We start from the raw sequence: 7,386 nt of genomic DNA, 5'->3' as shown, positions 1-7,386 counted from the left end.
ATTGGGGAATACCATGATCGGATTTGCATTTCTGAAAAAGCCCTTTGATGCCATAACGGAGAATGGATGGGAACGGGACAAGGCTGCAGAAGGCAAGGAGAAAGCTAGCAGCCTATGGAACTAAGTAGTATCAGAGTGGAAACTGGTGTTAAGTTGCAAGGTTTTAGAACATTCTACGTCTCAACTTATATTTCTTTTCCTATCCATCTTTCAAAGATGTTGTAAAGCACAAATGAGATAAAAGTAGCCAGGGGTGTGCAAAGCAACACACATTGTTAGGAGCAGCTCACTAAGAAGGACGTGCTATTAGCCTGAATAGACTAGAATCACTGACCTCAGTGAGGCAGCATGAAGTAGGAGTGGGGGAGATGGATAATGATGGGAAAGGCAGTGCTCCATGGGCTGTATCGTGCAGGCCTTGACTTTTCAATCTCTGCAGAAATCCATAATCCAGATGTCTCTTTGTTGAAGCCCGAACAAGCATTATACACAATTAAACCAATGGGACTTAGCAGGTATTTGTGGAAGGGGAATTACGCCTCTATAACATGTAGTAAAACCCCAAATAGTCAGAGAACATGGTCAACAAGTGAGAAAGAAGTGGCCAGACTCTTCCTAGGGTTTAGGGCCACAGTCAGTTGTCACGGATCTATGCTCCTAGCGCTGTGCTGGGCACATAGTAGGTGCCCATTAAATTAAAAAGAAATACACACACACACACACACACACACACACAGGGAGCCCACAAAGCACATCAAGGGTCTCCATCATCTGGCAGTGTACAGTTTTCTTTTCTCTCTAATACCATGCAACTGAAATGATGCAAGCTGAATCAAACCAATCAAGCATTTGCCTTTACAAATACAGGAACTTCTAGCCCCTGTTCTCTCTGGTTGTGCCTACTTCCATCTTTCTTTTTCCTGGTCATTTGCAAACACAAGCTGAACTCTGAGCTTGGGAACCTTTTGCCCTTTTCTTCTTTTTTTGTTAGCTGAGTTTGGGAGGTAGACTGCTGAATAAATAGAAATTCATTCTGGGCCTCAGGGCTCTTTACAAAGGTAATTCTGACCTCCAGCCACACACAGAATATTGGTAATTTGACCTCAGTTTGATTTTCACATAAGCTGTCATTTTATACACCTAAAAAAAGCAAGGGAGGACATAGATAAAGAGGATATATTTCTTGTGGCAAATGGAAACAGAATCAGTTACAAAAACTAAACTTGCTCAAGTGATAACAAGCTATATATTTTCTTTAATTGTTATTTACAGGTGTGTAGAGTGTGCTTCTGTGGGGTCCGACACACAGCTCGTAATGACTTTTGTGTTTGGCTATAAAATTTTACCTAACGGGCTAATATTGCTTACCTGCAAAAAGTAATCAGGTATTCATATACTTTATAAAGTATGTGTATTATTAATAAACAGAATAAAATATAACGTTTTTCTCTGATTAAAAAGTAATCCAGGACTTCCCTGGTGACACAGTGGTTAGGAATCCACCTGCCAATGCAGGGGAAACGGGTTCGAGCCCTGGTCCCGGAAGATCCCACATGCCGCGGAGCAACTAAGCCCGCGAGCCACAACTACTGAGCCCACGTGCCACAACTACTGAAGCCCAGGCACCTAAAGCCCATGCTCCACAACAAAACAAGCCACCACAATGAGAAGCCCACGCACCGCAGGGAAGAGTAACCCCTGCTCGCTGCAACTAGAGTAAGCCTGTGCGCAGCAATGAAGACCCAAAGCAACCAAAAATTAGTAAATAAATAAAAAAAAAGTAACAAAAAAAAGTAATCCAAACTTATTTTAGTAAATCTGGAAAATACACAAAGGTGCAGAAAGCACCTGGTATCTATCACTCAGCTATAATTACCATTATTTGAAGCATTTCCTTTTTTCTATTTTCTATACATGTATATAATCATTGTGTGATTATATATATATATATTACAAATACATAATTCTGAATTCTGCTTTTTTCCCTTTAACATTGATGTACAAATAATTCCTCCATGTTATTGAATATTCTTTGACTACAGTAGGAATGGTTAAGGCTTTATTTGGTTAATTTTAGGTTATTTGATCCTTGACATGGCTAGATATTTGGTATTTCCAAGAAAATATTGCATAAAGGATCCTTTTCCCCTTTGTTTATTAAAAATAAAGGTATCTATATTTCATCTACAGGGCAAGAGATGTTTGAAGGGAATTAGGACCTATATGTTCTATATTAGGAAAAATGCAGTCAGATATCTGGCACTGCCTATCCTGTTTCTTATTTATATTCTGTACATTGTATTTTTTTCTGGTAGACCAAAATCACAGAAGTAATTAAATTTCAGTAAGAGAAGTGATTTCTCCAAATCTGGAGGGTTCAGCTCAAGATGATGGTGAATGTAAATGCAGCATTTTACAGAGATCGAACCATCCCTGCTACACTTGTGCCTCGGTTCCACGGCACCGGCCCCGGAATTGTAATCACTGAAGGTGTGGAGGGCTTAGGATTTTAAAGGGTAGAGTGACGTGTTCATCAGACAAGTGATCAGAGGCAGCACAGAGGCGTTGAAGTACACAGGCCAGTAGGTTACTTGTTAGGCAAGGCTTGAGGTCAAGGACAGAGGTGAGAGTATATGGGGAAGGACTTCTGCTTTTACAGGGTAACACCCCCAGTTTCAACTGGCTTCATTGGCTACACCTCTGTACCGACTAGGTGAAGGGTTAATTTAAGTAGAGAGGAACCCACATTGACATATGCCTGCCCCGTCTTCTAGGAGCTGAGGCTGTCCCTCTTCATAGTCAAGTAGGCATCAAGAGACCCACAGGCCAGTCGAGAGGACTCTCAACATGAAGGAGACAGAGGTCTGACCTGGAGAGTTTAGACATGGAGAGATTAGACATGTCTGCTCTTGGCTGGAATGGCCAGGGGCACTGAGCTGGATAGGGACAGTAAAGCCTGCTCCTGGCTCCACTGGGCAGGTGACCCTCAGTGCTCGGAGCATGTGGACCACCCCCTACCCCCTCCAATCGAGGCCAAGGAAGAGAGTCTTCTGGTCTTACCTGGGGGCACAGGTGCCCCGTCTGACCACTGTCTAACTCACATCAGCTCACTGTGTGTCTCAGGGGTGCCCCTCAGTTCTTTGCCAGTTAGGTTTCTGAGTTTAAGCCACTCCACTCCTGATACCATAGTCTGTATTAATTTCCTATGGCTGCCGTAATGAAGTGCCACAAGCTGGGAGGCTTAAACAATAGAAATTTATTCTCTCCCACTTTTGGAGGCTGGAAGTCCAAGATCAAGGTATCAGCAGGGTTGGTTACTTCTGAGTGCTGTGAGGAAATCTTCCGTACCAGATCTCTCTCCTTGGCTTGTAGCTGGCTGTCTTCTCCTTGTCTCTCTTGACATCATCTTCCCTCGGAGTTGGCTTGTTTCTGTGTCCAAATTCCCCCTTCCTTTATAAGAACACGGTCACGCTGCATTGGGGCCCACCCTAATGACCTCATTTTAACTTGATGACCTCTGTAAAGACCTTGTTTCCAAATAAAGTCACACTCTGAGGCACTAAGGGTTAGGACTCCACCGTATCTTTTTGGAGGGACACAATTCAACATCACAGGTCCTGTCCCTCACCTAGTGGTGAGCTCAGGAGGTCCTGCTAGCCCTCGGTAAATCCTGTTTTTTGACTGAATGTATCTCTGATGTGAAGTTTGAGTTATGTGTCTTTTCTAAAATGAAAGCAGCAGAGCCCTTCAAAACACTTCCATTTTGAAGGATTAACTTGACATTGGTTCTTTACCTGGAGAACCTGTGCTGTTGGGTGTGGATTCCGTGTTGATTCAGATCGATGCAAGGAGAAAACAGCAGTCTTTTAAAAAAATGTAATAGAAGTTGATGCAGGACGCATCTGGGTTTAAGCTAGAGTTATCTGGCCACTGATTATCTCAGTGGGTCACCATCCTGGTGTGTCATGGTGACAGTAAGTGTCCTTGTGTCCAAGTCTGTGTACCAGACGCTACTGTGGAGCTCCTACCTCAGCTCCACTGATCAGCTGGCCTCAGTGGGTCCTAATGATACCATCTGTGCTCTCAACCAGTGTGGAAAACTAACAGAGCTGCCTAGCGTACCGGGGAAGAGATTAGTGTCTGAAGCCAGTCTGACTGGGTGGTAACCAACTGTGGGACCCCAGGCAGGGGACCTAAACTTTCTCTGTCTCAGTTTTTATCTGTAAAATGGGGATAGTACTAATGTTTACTATCTATATCATGGGGTTGTTAGGAGGAGCAAATGAATTCGTATTTGCAAAGTGCTCAGAACTGGGTGTGACACTTAATGAGCACAATGTGCATTTGTTAGATAAAAATAATGATTGAAAAGCTTCTTAGATGCCAGGCGCTGTATCAGGCACTTAAAGCCAGGCGCTGTGTCAGACACTTTAAGTGCGGTATTTTTTTTTTAAATTAAAAACATGTTTATACATTTTAAACATTACTTTCTGTTTACAGTTACGTAATACAAAATACTGGCTGTGTTCTCTCTCGCGCCTAAATTGCCCCTGCCCACCACCCTCCGCACTGGTAGCCACTCGTCTGTTCTCTGTGAGTCTGCTGCTTTTTGTCATATGCACTCATTTGTTTACTTTTTAGATTACACACGTAAGCGATATCATACATATCATACATTTGCCTTTCTCTGACTTGTTTCACTTAGCATCATGCCCTCCAAGTCCATCCATGTTGCTGCAAATGGCAAAATTTCGTTCTTTTTTATGGCTGAGTGGTATTCCCTTGTATACCCCAATCCTCTTTGTCCGTTCATTTGTTAGGTGCGGTAGTATAACAGTGCTAGGGGGTTGGTGACTCTTATCCCTACTTCACAGAGTAGGAAACCGCCTCAGAGAGGTTCAGAGGCTATTCAAAGTAGAAGAGAATTAAGAGGGTAGAGCCAGGCTGCAGAGACAGGTATGTCTGACCATATGCCCCAGCTCTTCACCCCTGCAATGCTGCCTGCAAATGTGGCCCGAGAAGTGGTTCCCCTTCTGTTAACAAATGAATCGACAAGTACTCCTTGGGTGTCTACCAAGTGGTGGTAGGTACATGTCCACAGTTGGACAGAATAATGATGACATTTATAAATTAAAGACACTTGAATTCAGTTCTCGTTAGTAACTTGAAGGTCTGTGACATTCTTTGGAGTCACCAACGATTAGGAGCAAATCATGATGTTTGTGAATTTTATCCTATTTAAATTTTGAATGAAGCCTCTGTAAAAGGTTTCACAGATGAGGACTTACAACTGAGTATCCTCCCTAACTTACATTATCTTATCTTATTTTTACATTATCTTACATTATCTTCTTTTCTAATACAGATCAATCAACAGGACCCCATATGTTAGAGTTTGTCCCTGATGAATATCCATGCACAAGTGTATCTGATGTGATTAGAGTTCAACCTGTTGGAAAGGGGAAGGTAGAGAACACGTGTGATCTGTCTATCTTGGACTAGTAGATGGTCTAGAAGCGGCCAACGTCAGCCTCGGGGAACCATGGATGGGCCCAGGGCATATAATCATGGGAATACACAAGTGCAAAAGTCCCGTTTTTCAGCCGACCGTACAGTTGCACAGATAGGAAAGGTGTGTTGGTGGGGAGAATGTTCCCAAAAGGTGAGTTACCATGAAATTTATTATCCAAACCAGGGCTCTTTTCGGAATAAAAGAAGGTGCTAATAATCATTATGACAGGTTAACCAGTGTAAACTGGGACTGTCCTGGGCTAACGGGGTGATGGCCATCCTGCAGCAGGCTGCGGGTCTGCGAGAGACCTGGGTGCAGCCCTGGGGGGAGGGGCAGCGTGACGGTCCCCACTAGGGGCTGCAACAAGAGCACAAGCCAGGGCTGCCTGAATGCAGTGTCGCTGGGCTGCTGGACTGTCCCGATACGGACCTGCAACTGCTGTTGTGAACAGAGGCACGAGAGAAAGCCTGTTTGAAAGTATCTGCCAGTGTGATTAATTACCGTACCTCTCTCAGTAATTTCTCTGGGTATTTTTCATTTGGAAGCACATGGTCCTTTCTTCTGACTTAGCGGTGTCGACCAGTTATCTCAGAAAATTATCATTATCAAAGATTGTGTGTGTGTGTGTGTGTGTGTGTGCGCGTGTGCGCACTGTGTATATGCAGCGCTCATGGGGTCAAACAGGTGTGACTCAAGCCCTATCTCAGTTCCTCCCCGGGCGGGCTCAGCCTGGTGTGGTGCTGGAATTCAAAGCCAGGTGGAAGATACCTGTTGAGAAGGAGATGGTGGCAGGGGTTCAGCTGTGACAGGTAGGAAATGTAGTGTGCTCTCCACCCTGGCTTTTCTGCAGGCAGGTACCGCGCAAGGGGTCTGCACTTACTGCAATGCAGGTCTGGAAAGAAATGTCACAGGCTGCTGGGATAGAGAAGCGGGGCTGTAAAACAGATCACAGAGGCACATCCAGGATGCCCTGTTGTAGGCTGCAGGCATTTGGGAGGGCTGCATGCAGTGGGACTCTGGTGATTTGGGAAGGAAATGAAGAGGGACAAAAATATATCAAATGGCAACAGTTAAACATATTTTTTAATTAAAAAATTTTGGCCAGATTTATTCATCCTTTTAATCCAAAGGGTTGAGACTTTTCCCAAAGCCATCCTGCCTTCAGGGCACATGGCAAACGGTAAGACCCAGGTTGGTCTCATAATCTGTCTTTTTTCCAGACTCCCCCCTCCCCATCACTATGTCTTTTCCTGAAATGTGCATAACGTAGAAGGGAAGTTTATTTTCACTTACTGTATTTACAGGATAATTTTATGTTTCTTGGGCTTTGCTTTTAAAGTGAATGGCGTATCCTGTATTTCTTATTCACCAAAACCGCTAAGTAGGATAAGCTCTAAGTTGAGTTGCTTTTACTTATATGGTCTTACGAGATCTGGTGATTTGGACTGCCTTCGGCCCTCCCTGGAAGAAAGGTACCAACATTTCTTATGATTGCTCACAAACCTTTCTAGTGCTCGAGGTACAGAGTACTGAACTGTTTTCCTTCTCTTACAAGGAAAAGAAATGTATGATGGAGTGATTTGCAATGTACCATCTTATATATGCAATATATTATGATATAATTGAAGATAAAATACAGCTTAGAATTTCCACATGTTGATATTTCTTAGTGATGGGAAGTATTCAGAGAGTAAACACACACACACACACATACACACACACGCACACAGAGATACCTTTCCACTCTTAGTATAGAAAAGTTTCCGTGTACAAACTATCGATAGTATCAAGGAGACCTGAATTCAGAATGTTAGTTTTTTTTTTTTTTTTTTTTTTTTTTGGGTCCGGGCCCCCCCCCCCCCTGGGCCTCCCCC

The sequence above is a fragment of the Neophocaena asiaeorientalis genome, unplaced genomic scaffold, assembly GCF_003031525.2.
Source record: "Neophocaena asiaeorientalis asiaeorientalis breed wild unplaced genomic scaffold, Neophocaena_asiaeorientalis_V1.1 scaffold45, whole genome shotgun sequence".
Taxonomy (NCBI): Eukaryota; Metazoa; Chordata; class Mammalia; order Artiodactyla; family Phocoenidae; genus Neophocaena; species Neophocaena asiaeorientalis.
Note: the sequence above shows the minus strand (reverse complement) of the source record.